This window comes from Colobus angolensis, unplaced genomic scaffold (assembly GCF_000951035.1).
Source record: "Colobus angolensis palliatus isolate OR3802 unplaced genomic scaffold, Cang.pa_1.0 Scaffold17, whole genome shotgun sequence".
Classification (NCBI taxonomy): domain Eukaryota; kingdom Metazoa; phylum Chordata; class Mammalia; order Primates; family Cercopithecidae; genus Colobus; species Colobus angolensis.
Genome location: NW_012114821.1, coordinates 2,185,811 through 2,201,563, shown reverse-complemented (window position 1 = coordinate 2,201,563; position 15,753 = coordinate 2,185,811). Strand labels below are relative to the sequence as shown.

The window sequence follows — 15,753 nt, the reverse complement described above, 5'->3', positions numbered from 1 at the left end:
TCTTTCAACATTTTGAAGATCACATTCGCTTGTGGTTTGGCTTTTGTATTTCTATTTCGAAGTCAGATGTTTGCATGATTGGTGTCCTTTTGAAGGTAATGTGGCTTTTTTTCTCCAACTATTAAGTATTCTATTCATCTTTGGTTTTCAGCAATTTTACTATGTTGTGCCTGCATGCGGTTGTCTTGTATTTACCCAGCTTGGGTTTGTAACAATTCCTGAGCCAGGACTTTATATCTGTTTTATTACCTTTATCTCAACATCTTGAGACATACCGTAACATCTGTCATAACCTGGTAGCAGGATCCAAAAATTCAATCACAGAAAATGGGGGCAGGTGCCATTACTGTGAGGCCAGTGAAAAACAATGTTTTCAGCTACTAACCCAGCCGTGTGTGCCCACGGCCTGGGCTTGGCACTGCCCTGTGTGTTGGCCGGTGGCCCATGATGATCAAGTGAGGCTGGAAGGTTGGATGGGGCCAGGAAGCAGGTGCAGCCTGAGGTCACGGGGCAGAGTCTGGTGCTGGGTGAGTGGGGAGAGAGAGGACGCTTTGAGCTCTCTACAGGGTGGGGAGCTGGTACCAGCTGCAGGCGACAGGTAACTGTTTCTTTCACTCTTCTGAGTTCTTGTTCAGGATGCTTCAGCCCTGAGGCTTTGATGGGTGAAGAAAGTTCCCAATGGCTGTGATACACTCTTCCCTGCACAGATAATAAAAATGTAGCTGTTAATACAAGAACTCACGTGATTGTTTGCTTTTTCTTTCAAATACTCCTGTTTTTATATCTTGAAATCTTGTCTATTTTATCTTGTTCCCAGTTTTGTTTTTTTTTTAAGACGAAGTCTCACTCTGTCGCCCAGGCTGGAGTGAAATGGCGTGATCTCAGCCCACTGCAAGCTCTGCCTCCCGGGTTCAAGCGATTCTCCTGCCTCAGCCTCCCTAGTAGCTGGATTACAGGTGCACGCCACTATACCTGGCTAATTTTTTTGTATTTTTAGTAGAGATGGGAATTCACCATGTTGGCCAGACTGGTCTTGAACTCCTGACTTCAGGCAATCCGCCCGCCTCGGCCTTCCAAAGTGCTGGGATTACAGGTGTGAGCCGCCGTGCCTGCCTCCCAGTTTATTCTTTTCCATCCCCAGTTATTTAAGACTATGTATCATGCAGCGCCTCTCCAAAGCGCTATTATTCCAAGGTCTCATGGAGCCAGTTCTGCCCTTCGCTGTGCCTACAACATGTCACCTTCCGTGGGTGCGTTACCTGATGAGATTTGAAATCGTGAATCTTGAAGCTGTGGTTCTGGAGGCCCCTATTTCAGGGGATTCCTTTCCCTTCGTATCCAGTTCTCATCTTCTTCCCCAGGAGCCACAGGGATGTCACTAAGGCAAGACCACACTTTGGTGTGATTTATTGGCTTAGCACCTCTGCAAGTATGCAGGCAGTGTCCACTCCAGCCCCAAAGCCATCTGAAGTTCAGGCTTGTGTGTACATCTCAGGGCAGTTGCTTTTTTTCCTACCCAGAAGCCAGGCCGATACAGGCAAAATCCCTTTTCATTCCCCGTTGTGAAGGGTAGAGGTTTCTGTAGTCCCCCCTCCCACTCCCCGTGCACAGAGTGTGGCCCTGCCAAGGTCCTGCCTCCTGCAGGGTCTGAGTTTTACGCCCCCCATGACCAGAGCTTGTCCCCACCTTTGGCTAAGCACACCAGACCCCTGCAACACTGCAGGCAAATGGTCCTGGATCCCAACGCCCTCTGTGTTGTGTGGCACCAAGTCACCTCCCAGAGATTCCCCCTTGCTTGTTGTAAATTCAGCGTACTTTTCAAATAATTCAACTTTTTCCAGTATCCTGTAGCTCAAACTTTTGCCAAAAATGAAAGCCTCTTAAAATTCTCTCTTCTTTTATCTTCTATTTCAAAGAATATTAAATAATAGTACTCAAGGCTCGGTGTGGTGGCTCACACCTGTAATCCCAGCACTTTGAGAGGCCAAGGCAGGTGGATCACTTGAGGTCAGGAGTTCGAGATCAGCCTGGCCAACATGGTGAAACCCCGTCTCTACAAAATATATATATATATACACACACACACACACACACAAAATTAGCTCGGCATGGGGGTGCACGCCTATAATCCCAGCTACTTGGGAAGCTGAGGCAGGAGAATCACTTGAACCCAGGAGGTGGAAGTTACAGTGAGCCAAGATTGCGCCATTGCACTCCAGCCTGGGCAACAAGAGCGAAACTCCATCTCAGTAAATAAATGAATAAATAATAGCAGCACTCAAGGAAAATCCAGAACTTGCCTTAGTTTCTCTGCCCTCTACTGGTGAGGCCTCACCGTTTGAATTGTTTCAAAAGCCCAAGCCCGTAAGTTCACCCCATGTGGCCTCTCCCGTCTCAGAAGGGACACAGGGACAGCCCAGTGCTCTCTAGCATTGGCAGCTCCTCCATTCTTTATCCCCCACGGATTACGGATGAGGACAGGCCGGCTGATTTTTCTCCTTTCCCCCTTGGGATGCTGAGAGGTGAATTGGCTGCATTCCCTACGAGAGATTTTACAAGCACATTAACATGCAAGGGAAAAAGGCAGCAGAGACTCTGGCATGAATTCCCGATGCTTGAGGCTCACGGCTGCTCCCTGCTGGCTGCGTGTGGCCACAGGCTGGCCTGAGCCTGGGGCTTCCTCCGGCTACTCCCCACAAGGACAGGGCAGGAGAGGGTACTTGAGCTGGCTGTTTTTCTGCCCATGGCAAGAGTCCTCTGGTGGGCAACTTTGGCTTGAAGGCAACCTGCTGGCTGGCTGAGGCTTTTTTAGAACTGTGCTGAAGTTGGAAACTCTTTCTATGCAACATCCTTCCTGTGGCCTCTCTCTGAGGGACCCAAGCAGGCCATGGGCCAAGAAAACAGACAGCAAGGCCGGGCGCGGTGATTACGCACCTGTAATCCCAGCACTTTCGAAATGCTGGATTACGCCTGTAATCCCAGCACTTTCGAAGACCGAGGCAGGAGGATCACCTGAGGTCAGGAGTTCGAGACCAGCCTGGTCAACATGGTGAAACCCCTTCTCTACTAAAAATACAAAAATTAGCCGGGCATGGTGGCACACACCTGTAATCCCAACTACTCAGGAGGCTGAGGCAGGAGAATCACTTGAACCCGGGAGGTGAAGGTTGCAGTGAGTGGAGATCATGCCACTGCACTCCAGCCTGGGGGACAAGAGCGAGACTTCGAAGGAAAGGAAAGGGAAGGAAAGGGAAGGGAGGGGAGGGGAACGGAGGGGAGGGGAAGGGAGGGGAGGGATGGGGAGGGGAAGAAAAGAAAGAGAAGGGAAGAAACAGAAGAGAAGAGAGAGAAGGGAAGAAAGAGAAGAAAAGAAAGAGAAGGAAAGAAAGAAGGAAGGAAAGAGAGAAACAGAGAGAACAAATAACAAATGGGATTTTGAGACCAGCCAGTCATGGCCTGCCTGGTGAGGGAGGGCCATCTGGAGTGGAAGGTGGGACTTGGATGGTCCCTGGCTTAAGGCAGGGGCTGGTCACAGAGGGTTGACTGGCAGTGGCCTGGGCAAACATCCCGGGGAGGACTACGCCTTAGCCCATGTGATGGTTCAGCGGCCTGGAGGGTCTTGGGGGCAAATGCCTACAGGCACAGTCACGCGCTAGCCTTCACCAAGTCACACTAACCCTACAAGGGATAATGAGAACACGAGGAGGTGCGTAAGCATCAGGACAGGTGTGAAGGCTTGGGCCCCTGCAGAGGAAGGGCAAAGCTGTGGGGCAGTCAGGACACAACAGAGTGCGAGCCCAGGAAGCTCTAATGCTCAGCCAAGGCAGGTCTGCGCACCAAGGCTGGGCCCCTGGAGGTGAGACCCAGAGATCCAGGGGGTGGACGTCGCAGAGTGCCTGCAGACACCCTGACCCCACAGGCAGCAGGTGCATCTGTGCAGGGGCCGTCACTCCACTCTGGGTCACACCTGCCCTCTTGGCCTAGGTGGGGTGACACAGCTTGGGTTTTACTACTGCTGATGTGCTGTCTTGACCCCGTTTTGAGGCCTTAGAGGCTAGTCAGTTCCCTCCTTGAGCAGCCAGTTAAGTCCACACCCAACCACCTCCTCATCGGCCCCTCACACTCCAGGCCACTGCACATCTGCCCAAATCTGCCCCAGGGGCAAGGGCCAGACAACCAGGGACAGCCCTGTGACCCAGAGCTCAAAATCACCCAAATTAACCAATCCACAGGGAGCCCGAGAAACTCAGCCACCCCACCTGCTGGCCACACACCAGCCGCCCGGCAGCCCCAGCTGGCTGCTACCCCATCCCCGGGTGCCTCATGTGGCCCTGCCTGGACACCTACCTTGTTTGGAGCTGTGAGTGACAAAGCACTCTGCTTTTCATCTCTGGAGTGTGAGTGTGCCGTGCCCTACATCAGAAGAACTTTCCGATCCTGTATAACGGGTGTCCAGCCCGGCCTCCGGCCCCAGCCCCAGGAGGGCTAGGCAGGGTGTCCTTCTGCTGTTGTCCAGGGTTGGCCTGGGGCGAGGGGCCGGTGGCCAGTGCTGGTTCATCATCTTGCCATCTATTAAACATATTCTTAGGCATTATTTTATTGCTTTTGACTCTGTTGCATGTAGAATTCATTGTTATTATTCCAATTTCTATGATAACTGGTTGTGGCCAGTACATAAAAGCAATTTTATATGTTCAATCACTTACCTAAAGCATCTTATTGGTTCTGTAGGTTACGAATGTATGAATGAAGCTTTTGGATCTTCTCAACGGGCATCCCTCTCTTCTGCAGGGAGGGGCGAATGTCAGCACTTCTGGCCTGATGTGCACAATCTCCACCACACCTGCCTGCCTTCATCTGCCATGAGAACCCCCAAATGCAGGTGGAGTGGCAGCAGTGAAACAGGCATCCCTGGCTTTTTCCCAGCTTTAATGCTGATCGTTAATATTTCATCAATTAATATGTTATCTGTTCTTTTTTAAAAAGTAGGTGGTGTGATTTTTTAGGTGCATTATTTAAATTCCGTATTTTATTTTACTTTATTTTTTTGAGACAGAATCTCGCTCTGTCGCCCAGGCTGGAGTGCAGTGGCATGATCTTGGCTCACTGCAACCTCCGCCTCCCGGGTTCAAGCGATTGTCCTGCCTCAGCCTCCTGAGTAGCTGGGACTGAAGGCGTGTGCTACCATGCCTGGCTAATTTTTGTATTTTTAGTAGTGATGGGGTTTCATCATGTTGGCCAGGCTGGTCTCGAATTCCTGACTTCAAGTGATCTGCCCACCTTGGCAGATCTCAAAGTGCTGGGATTACAGGCATGAGCCACCACACCCGGCCCCCTTTTATTTTAAATAGAAGATTTTATGAGAAATGGCTAAATTTTGTCAAATACTTTTTTCACTAATTACAACATAATTACATGATTTGTGTACTTTAGTGTATTGATGTAATGTATTATATTATGCTTCCTAATATTAAGTCACTGCTACATGTATGCAATAAAAGCTTGACTATGGTGTGCTGTTCCTTAACAAATGACTGTGCATGAATTTATGGTATTTTATTTGGATTTTTGCATCCATTTTATAAAATAAATTGGAATATTTTTCTCATACTGCATCAAAATTTGATACAAAGTTACTTTAGCTATATAATGTGAATTGGAAAATTTTTCACCTTTTTCTATTTTCCGGAATATTTTAAAAAATACTAGAAGAACCTGTTCCTTACCAATGAGGAAGAAGTCAGCTTTAAAACCATTTGGTGTTGGCATGCTTTGCACTAACAAATGTTAAACGGACTTGCCAATTTCTTCCTTTATTATTGATTTACCCAAGTTTTCCACTTATTGTGGTAATGTATTTCCTCTCAATTTTCAAATTTCTTGCCATAAAATTATACATAATATTATATAATTCACTTCATCGTTTTATTTTTTATAGTCACGTCTTTGTTAAAATATGTTCCAGCGTCTTTGATACCCCTCCTTTCTAAAGGCAGAATCAGCCTTAGAGGCTCACACCCCACACATGGAATGTGGCAGAGTGACACTGTGTGACTTCAGACACGAGGCTGCAAAGAACACTGCAGCTTACGCTGTGCTCTCTGGGATCCCTGTGTGGCGGAAGAGGCCACTCATGAGGACACTCAGCGAAGACTGCAGACAGGACCACGTGCCAAGAACCCAAGGCCTCCCGCCAAAGGGCAGCATCTGCCTGCCAGCAGCACAGTGCGCCATCTTGGAGATGGGTCCTCCAGCCCTAGCCGAGCCTTCCGACCGCTTCACGCCAGACAACATCTAGGCTCACGCAGCCGGAACCAGCTGTGGCAAAGGCTAAAATGATTCCATCTCAGATGCTAAGCCTCCATGTGGACTTCCGATGAACCCTAGTTCTGGGCCCTTAGGTCAAAACAACCTTAATGTTATTGTAAACAAAATCCTGCCCTTACGCAAGTTACAGGCTGTGGTGCAGGTGGCATTCTTGCCTTCTCCTGAGGGTGGACCAGCAGGTGGCATTCTTGCCTCTTCCTGAGGGGTAGGCCAGTTGTCTTACACATCCTTCTGAAGCTCCCGCTCCCTTTCTGGCTGCTACCTAAGCCCTGGGTCTGCGGGTAGCAATGCATGGATCTCATGGCCGCCCACACGTGGCTTCTGCTCCCAACACACTGTTGAATGTTTCTTTCTGAGAAACAGGATTCGTCGGCCTGTTTCTTCAGCCTCTCAGCTCCCTCAGCCTTTGTGGGTAAGTGGCATAGACCTGCTCACCACAGAGCCCACCCAGCAGGCCTTTCTGAACAACCTACGGAAACTCTGCCATCATAAATGCTTATTGACATTGTAAACCTCTAAGCTTTAGAGCAATTATTTTAATGTGACAATAGATAACTAATGCACCAGTATTGTTTTATTTTCTCTCTCCCATTTATTTTCAGCCAGCCAGAAAAAAAGCAGTCTGTTTGCTGAGCTGATCCTGTAAATCTGGTGTTAGTAAAAATGAGAGCCCTGCCTCCCTACTGAGACCAACCCCTATCCCCATCATGTCCACACCCTCTACAGTTACAGCAGTGAGACTCAATCTACGGCAGGCTTAGGAAATATTCACGGTTAAATGCCAGCAATGACTACCTGTTTCCTCAGGTTGGTTTAGGAGACCATGCAACCCTCTTCTCACTTCCAATTCCCAATAAATCACACTCATGGCCACTTGCTGGTTCTATGAATGAAAAGCCTGCATTCCAGGATGAGAATGGCTCCAGAATCTCTGCTTGAGTTGCCCCAGAAACACCCAGAGCCCAATCTCCACACCCGCAGGGGAGCCACACTCTCAGGGCTCCTGCGGCCCCCAGGGTGCCACCTCCCTCTGCAACAGCCTTTAACAGCTCTGCAAGTTCTATGGGGCTGTCCCACGGAGAGGTGGGGTCTGAGAAGGGAGCGGTGGCACAGGGCTCCTGCGGCCACGTCAGAAATGCCCTGCAGCTCCCACCTGGTGTCTTCGGAGGCTCCATGAGAGGAGACCAGCCCCACGTGGAAACGTCCAGCATCCTGTGAGCACCACACTGGAGACACCATGTGTGGCGTCCAGGCAACGGCCGCTGCAGAGCTCCAGCCTCGTGGGTGTCCCGTCTTGGACTCGCAGCCCAGTGACTTCCGAACACACTCATAGGACAGACTGACCCCCAAAGATCCCTTCCTGAATTCTTGACCCTAAAACAGGACCAAAATAAGATGGCTGTTTTCAGCGGTAAGTTGGGGAACGTGTTGCACGCCAACAGAGACAGGAGCCCTCCTTCCAAACCACAAACCCACCATCGCTCAACAGCACCGAAGCCACTTCCAGACACTCTGCTGCGAGGAGTCTGGGAAACGTGTTTGGCTTTCTAGCCTCTGCAGGAGAGCAAGGTGTGGCCACGGGGCAGAATGGATGTGGTGGAGCCGCCTCTGGACATCCCAGCCTCTGAGTCTCAACCGAGCCAGCGCACCATTGCGGGCAAACCCACGCAGGGCTCCTTGCTGTCTCTGCGCTGGGATTTCCACAGTGCTAAGTGACTGAACACGACATGAGATGTGCACAGGAGGGCTCTAGAATGGCCACCTGTGTGTCTAATTCAAAAAATTTTCATTTTACACACCCTTTACACAGTGCACCAAGAGCCTGGCTCCCAGGCTCACAGCACATCCATGCATGGGGGGAGCGTGTGTACATGTGCATGCATGCGATGTGCTGCGGTGTGCGTGGTGTGCATGTGCACAAATGTGTGTGTCAGCATGTGGGTGTGATGGGCATGCACGTTTATGTATGGTGTGTGGGTGTGTGGTAGGTGTGCATATGTAGGGGGTGGTAGGTGTGCATGCGTGTGTGCGTGTGTGGGTGTGTGGTGGATGTGCATATGTGTGGGTGTGTGGTAGGTGTGCATATGTGTGGGGGGTGTGGTAGGTGTGCATGTGTGTGCGGCGTAGGTGTGTGGTAGGTGTGCATGTGTGTGGTGTGTGGGTGTGTGGTGTGTGTGTGTGTGTACGTTTGGATATGTGTGTGGTAGGTGTGCATGTGTGTGTTTTTGGTAGGTGTGTGTGGTGTGTGGTGTGTGTGTTTGGATTTGGTAGGTGTGTATGCACGTGTGTTTGGTAAGTGTGCATTTGCAGTGTGTGTCTGGTAGGGGTGTGTGTGTGCTGGGTGTTTGGGTTTGGTAGGTGTGCATTTGTGGTGTGTGTGTGTATGTGTGTATAAGGATGGGTTCATAGTACACCGGGCCTGGCCTCGTGAAACCCGTGTTTGGAATACGTGGTTCCAGGTTCATAGCTGACATGGGCAATCCCACATTGCCCCACCCCTGGCTGCCGCACAAAGAGAGGTTTCTCCCGCTGCACCTCAGGGGTGCTACTCAGTGCGTTTTCTGTCCGGGAAAGCCTCCCCAGCATCTACCCCACCACCCACAGCCTCTACCTACCACCCACAGCCTCCACCCACAGCCTCTACCCCACCACCCACAGCTTCCACCCCACCACCCACAGTCTCCACCCACCACCCACAGCCTCCTCCACCCACCACCCATAGCCTCCACCCACCACCCACAGCCTCCACCCCGCCACCCACAGCCTCTACCCATAGCCTCCACCCACCATCCACAGCCTCCACCCACAGCCTCCACCCAACACCCACAGCCTCCCCAGCCTCCACCCACAGTGGCAGGTGGGCACAGGTGGGCATTCTTCCCCAATCCCAGGAAACCCCAAAGAGCAGATATGCCTTCTAGAGGAGAGGAACCCCAAGACTCCAGTTGGGGATACTTGCTGGGCAGGCCTGGGGCCCCTGAGCAGGCCCAAGGCAGAGAGCAGCTAAGGCCTCCAAGAGCAAAGCAGTGGCCCTGGGCCCTCCCTGAGCAAGTGGAAGCTCCAGGTGTCCTGACAGCCTCCAGGAGCTGAGGAGAGGGAAAGGGCCCCAGGCTAACCATAGCCTCCACATTCATAGCACTCTTTGCTGGCCCAAGCTTCCAAGATGTTTATCTTTCCATAAACAAGAAAAGAACACCTCAACTGCAACTTTACTCTGCAGCACCTGGTCCCCAAAGCTAGTCTGTTAGAAGGCACACTGACAAGCTGCATTCCAAGTGGACCTTCCCAGCTGCAGAACAAAGGCCAGATGAGATCAACCATTCCTCTGCCTACCTGAGACCAGACGTCAGCAGGATTAACTCTTCCTTTGTCTCCCCTCATCCCTGGCAATGTTTGCCCACGGATTACTGCTGGGCACTCGTTAATGAAACCAATTTGCCTAAACTCCTGCCCCCTCTTCCTGCGCTCCTTCTCCTGGTTAAAGAAACGTTATTTATACCGAACCCCCCACAGGCCTCTTCAGAGGACATGGGCCAGGGAAGCTTCTGGGCCCGCATTTTTCCTGACCATGCCCTCAAGCTGTGGCTCCACAAGCTTCAGCTGATGGAGACCCTGCTTCAGTCTCCCAGGTTGGCCCTGGGAAAAGGATGAGAAACCCCATCAGATGTGAGACGGATCAGACAGTGAGGCTGCGGGTTTTGGGCTAAACCGACTCAGCAGGATTCTTGCTAAAACTGAATTGTCGAGGAAAGGCACAGATGGGCCTGGGGGAAGGTTCAGAACCTTGACTACAGCTTGGCCAGCAAACCATCCTCAACAGGTGCTGGGGTCAGTACTGTGGGGAGACGCAGCCACAGGAAGCATGCAGGGTCTTCCCAAGGCCACAGAGTGGACCTGGAGGAGCCACCCTGAGCCATAGCAGAGCCCAGCTGGCGTGGGAGGGGGCAGGAAAAAGGGAATTGCAGGGATTCTGTGTCCCTGCCAGCAGGAAGGAAGGGGCTGGGGCAGTGCTGAACTTGCGTCAACAGAGGCCAGCTCCTGCCCCAAACGCAGGGTCCTCTCCCCCTCCAATTGGCTGTGTGCCCAGTGGTGTCGGGAAGCAGACTGGCACTCACCCTGCTGAGAGGGAGAAAAGAAAAGAACTCTTATCTGAGAAATGTGAGTCCTTTTCTATAATCAGCCCAGAGAGATACTGACATGAGACAGCAGGTGCACCCTTCTACTAGCTTGAGCTATGGACTCATCTCCAGTGGCTGCCATTGCCAGCAGCTATGAATTCACCTGATAATGCCGCACTGGACACGAAAACCCACACCCTGGAGCTTAACCATGTCCAGCCAATCACCCAGCAATGTCACTTCTGTGAACCAATCAGAATTCCTGACAAACAACTTTTTATCAGCCACACCCTGCCCCCTTTTTGCCTTTAAAAATTCACATGTATGGCCGGGCGCCGTGGCTCCTGCCTGTAATCCCAGCACTTTGAGAGGCCAAGGTGTGCAGATCACCTGAGGTCAGGAGATCGAAACCAGCCTGGCCAACATGGCAAAACCCCATCTCTACTAAAAGTACAAAAATTAGCCAGGCGTGGTGGTGGGTGGCTATAATCCCAGTTACTCGGGAGGCTGAGGTAGGAGAATCGCCTGAACCCAGGAGGTGGAGGTTGCAGTGAGCCAAGATCATACCATTGCACTCCAACCCGGGTGACTGAGCAAGACTCTGTCTCAAAAAAAATAAATTCATTTGTAGCTGGGTTCAGTGGCTCATCTGTGATCCTAGCACTTTGGGAGGCCGAGGCAGGCAGATCACCTGAGGTCAGGAGTTCAAGACCAGCCTGGCTAACATGGGGAAACCCTATGTTGAAGTTTTTGTAGAAATCTCTACAAAAATACAAAAATTAGCTGGATGTAGTGGCACACGCCTATAATCCCAGCTACTCAGGATGCTGAGATGGGAGAATCGCTTGAACCAAGGAGGCAGAGGTTGCAGTGAGCCAAGATCACGCCACTGCACTACAGCCTGGGCAACAGAGCAAGACTTCGTCTAAAAAAAAAGACTTGGAATCCATAGAAAGGAATGTCTGGGTTAAGATAAGGGATTGCAACATCAAGGTTCCTATCCAGGTAAAGCCTCCAGATAGCAGGCTTCAGGAAGAATGGAATGTAACTTTTTCTTATCAGTCCTAAAAGGGTGTCAGTCTCTCAGCTGATTCTCTCCTGGGTCAGGAAAAAGGCCTCAGAAGAGGAAGGGAATTCTCTGCAGAATGTAGACGTTTATCCACAAGAGACAACTTTGCAGGGCTACATCAAGATATGGCAAACAAACGTATATGAAGTTAAAATGTCTCATTTCCTTCCTCATCTGTCATGCGATGGTATACCACAGTCAGGCTGGAAAGGGAGCCATGTCACACAGGGTTAAATAAAACCCATCTGAGAGACTCTACGGTTTGTAGGGCACACTCCCAGGCCTCTTAGGGAGGAATTTGGGCAAAAGAAGAAAAAAGGGCCAGAGTGTAGTCCTCAGAATGCTGATGTGGGACCCCCTGCCCTCAGCCAGCCAGCCTACCCTGCCCTGTGTGAGCACCACGGCCAGTAGTGCCTAAGGGTGGAGGCAGCTGGAGGCAGGCCCTGGAGTGGTGGGCAGCCCTCCCAGCCTCCTAACCCACGCTCAGACAGGTGACCACTAGCAGGCCCAGCTCCAGGGTAGCCCCAGGGACAGGGAGACCAGCCCCACTCAGTAGGAGTCTGAGAGGGTGGCTCTAAGATTCCCCACCAACACCAACCACTGACTGGTGTGGAGGAAGCCCAGGATGTGGGGCCCCAGCAGGGTAGGAGATGGCCATCAGGACCAGGTGTGTGAGGCTGCTGGGAAGAAAGGACCTTTTGCCAAGTGGGAGGTGGTGTCTTCTTCAGGTATGCTGGGTGGGAGGCTCCCACTCCATGTGTCATTGACCATCAACAAAGGTTGCCCCAGATCCCCAGTGCCCAGCCAGCCTCTCTGGGACCTCTCTGTGCAGGTAAGACTTTGTAACCACCGAAGGGGCTCTTCCTGCCTGCTGCATAAAGAAAGACCATGGCATTGTGGTAAGGAAAGAGTTTAATAGACACAAGGCCAGCCACGCTACAGAGATGGAGTTAGCACTCAAACAACCTCATGCAAAACTCACAGGTTAGGGGTTGTTCAAAGGCAGTTTTAGGGGAAGGAGTGGGGGAGGCCAGGTAATGGGTGCTTGCTGCTGATTGCTTAGAGCAAAGATGAAATCACAGGGGGCAATGCAGAGGACTGAGGACTGAGGCACTTCTGGGTGGGGTCACAGCAGCGGGATTGGCAGGTCCAGGTGAGTTCAGGTGGAGCCATGGTCAGACATGCACAAACGCTGGAAAAGATTTCTCAAAAAGCCAATCTACAATAGTGGTGTTATCTGCAGGAATAATTGGGGAAGTTGCAGATCTTATAACCTCAGAAAAAATGAATGACAACCCTTTCTGTCTGTGCCTTACCAGGACTCAGGCAATCTCCACCTCCCGGGTTCAAGCAATTCTCATGCCTCAGCCTCCTAGGTAGCTGGGATTACAGACACGTGCCACCACACCTGGCTAATTTTTGTATTTTTTGGTAGAGACGGTGTTTCATCATGTTGGCCAGGCTGGTCTCGAACTCCTGATCTCAAGCCATCTGCCTGCCTTGGCCTCCCAGCATGCTGGGATTACAGCTGTGAGCCACCACGCCCAGCCCAGTACCTGTTTTTACTAAAGACAAATCCTAGTAGAACAAATTTATTTAAAATCATTGTTAGTCTTATACTTGGCCTGAGTGTTGGCACAACGTCAGCAAGAATAATTACTTGCCATATAGGCCCTTCTTAAAATTGGCTTTGCTGCAACTTTATTCCATAAGGAATCCCAGATTTGACTTTTTTTTTTAAAGCCTTGAGCCCAGCCATGACTTAATTGGTGCCTGAAAATTCCTATATAAATTGGTCAACGTCCTCTCCTCAAGGTCCCAAGATAATTTTGGGCTCCTGAGCCTGTCAGAAAGTGATATTCTTTACATACTGCAGGCAAGGAACTCTGTACAGTGACTGTGTAGACAAGGGATGAGGCCAACTTTATAAGTCAGTTTGACTCCTTAAAGCAGTCTGCTTGTATCTGAAAGTATGTTATTCCAGTCAAAGCCTTGGTAAAATAACCAATGTCTCCGATTATGTCCTGTTAAAAAAGAAAATACATTCTTATTGAACTTATGCAAATAACTATACTGCCATAAATTAAGTATACTTGCAAATAGTTTTCAAATTCTAGAGAAATCAGGCAGACAGAAATGTACTTCAGAGTTTATACACAGGAGTGTACTTTACCCAACTGTGAAAAGCTGTAGAGTGCTGCCAATGCCCCAGTAAAGAAGCTGAGGTCAATGTCAGATTTGAAATATTTAAAGTGGATACAAAATTATTTCACCAATGCAGACAATTAAGTGTGTTGTTGTGGGCAATGGTGCTGTCGGTAAAACATGTCTCCTGATATCCTACACAACAAATTTCCATCAGAATATGTACCAACTGTTTTTGACAACTATGCAGCCACAGTTATAATTGGTGGAGAACCATATACTCTTGGACTTTTTGATACTGCCGGGCCAGAGGATTATGACAGATTATGACCACTGAGTTATCCACAAACAGATGTATTTCTAGTCTGTTTTTCAGCGGTCTCTCCATCTTCACTTGAAAATGTGAAAGGAAAGTGGGTGCCTGACATAACTCACCACTGTCCAAAGACTCCTTTCTTGTTTGTTGGGACCCAAATTGATCTCAGAGATGACTCCTCCACTATTGAGAAATTTGCCAAGAACAAACAGAAGCCCATCACTCCAGAGACTGCTGAAAAGCTGGCCTGTGACCTGAAGGCTGTCAGGTATGTGGAGTGTTCTGCCCTCACACAGAAAGGCCTGAAGAATGTATTAGACAAAGCAATATTGGCTGCCCTGGAGCCTCCAGAACCGAAGAAGAACCACGGGTGTGTGCTGCTATGAACACCTCTCCAGAGCTCTTCTTTCTGCACAGCTGGTGTCAGCATCATACTAAAAGCACTGTTTAAATCAAACTAAAGATTAAAAATTAAAATTTGTTTTTGCAATAATGACAAATGCCCTGCACCTGCCCACATGCACGCGTGTGCGACAAGGCCCCTAGGTATGGCCCCCTTCCTCCTCCCAGGACTATGCACTTGTGTGGGACAAGGACCATAGGTATGGCCCCCCTTCCCCCTCCCAGGCCTAGGTAATTTTGAGTAATTGTGTATTGTCAGAAAAGTGATTAGTACTAGCTTTTGTTTTGTTGTTTCAAAAAAATTTTTTTTGTTTAAAAGCAAGGCATGCTTGTGGATGCCGCTGGAACAAACTAATTGGAATTGTTGAAGCTGCTCCCTGGTTCCACTCTGGAGAGTCATCTGGGACATCTTAGTGTGGTTTGTTTTTTTCTTTCCTCTTTTTTTGGGAGGAGTGTGTATGGGGTTTGTTTTTTAGTCTTTTTTTTTTTTAATTCATTAACCAGTGGAGAGCCCTTAAGGGGAGGAGGATGGATTGATTCCACATTCCACTTCCTAGATCTAGTTGAGAAAACATGTTCCCCACCTGGGGTTCTCAGGCAGGAGTATAGTAAATGACTCATTTAACAACAGACTCCTTTTTGAAAGTTGCCTTTTCTCTCCACCTTTGAGTAGATCCAGTATTTGATGAAACTCATGAAAGTGGGTGGAGCCTGTCTTGCCCCTCCTCTTTTCTAGGACACACCATATGTGACTGTGACTTTCAAGAACATTTGTTTGCCATTTGCTGATTTTGGGGGGGAGTTAATTTCTAACTTCTTTCACCAATAAATGAAGAAAAGTATTGCACCTTAGAAGCACACCAAATGAATTGAGTTTGTAATTAAAATATTTTTTCCCTGTCAGCCATTGTCTTACATGCTTAGCATAGATTTGCAATTCAGTAGTATATGGTGTTCCTAGAACGCAGCTGAAGACCTGGTATGTAGAGGTAATACCAGGGGTGGCACTAGAAGATAGACATCTATGGAATGATTGATTCACATCCTCTCTTTAGGGGGATGGAGGCCTGCTTCATTAAGAAGCTGGGGCTCTTGTGGGGGTGGGGAGAACACTTAACAACATGGGGACCAGCCAGGGGAATCCCCTTATTTCTGTTTTGCATATGAGGAACCCTTGAACAGCCAGGTGAGGCTCTCTAGTTTACTAAAAATCATGGAGTCTTTTTTTTTTTGAGATGGAGTCTTGCTCTGTCACCCAGGCTGGAGAGCAGTGGTGCGATCTCAGCTCACTGCAACCTCCACCTCCTGGGTTCATGTCATTCTCCTGCCTCAGCCTCCTGAGTAGCTGAGACTACAGGCACCCGCCACCATGCCCA

General features: G+C 49.7%; 1 long non-coding RNA gene and 1 pseudogene across 1 annotated transcript in view; one reads left to right on the top strand and one right to left on the bottom strand.

The window, feature by feature from the left end:
* Positions 1 to 210: 210 nt before the first annotated feature.
* The window catches only part of LOC105509010, a 32,800-nt gene continuing 17,257 nt past the window's right edge, over positions 211 to 15,753 (bottom strand). Inside the window, exon 2 of the long non-coding RNA XR_001001361.1 lies at positions 211 to 699. This is a non-coding gene — a long non-coding RNA (uncharacterized LOC105509010). The remainder of the gene's footprint in view (positions 700 to 15,753) is intronic.
* LOC105509009 lies at positions 13,790 to 14,361 on the top strand (annotated as a pseudogene).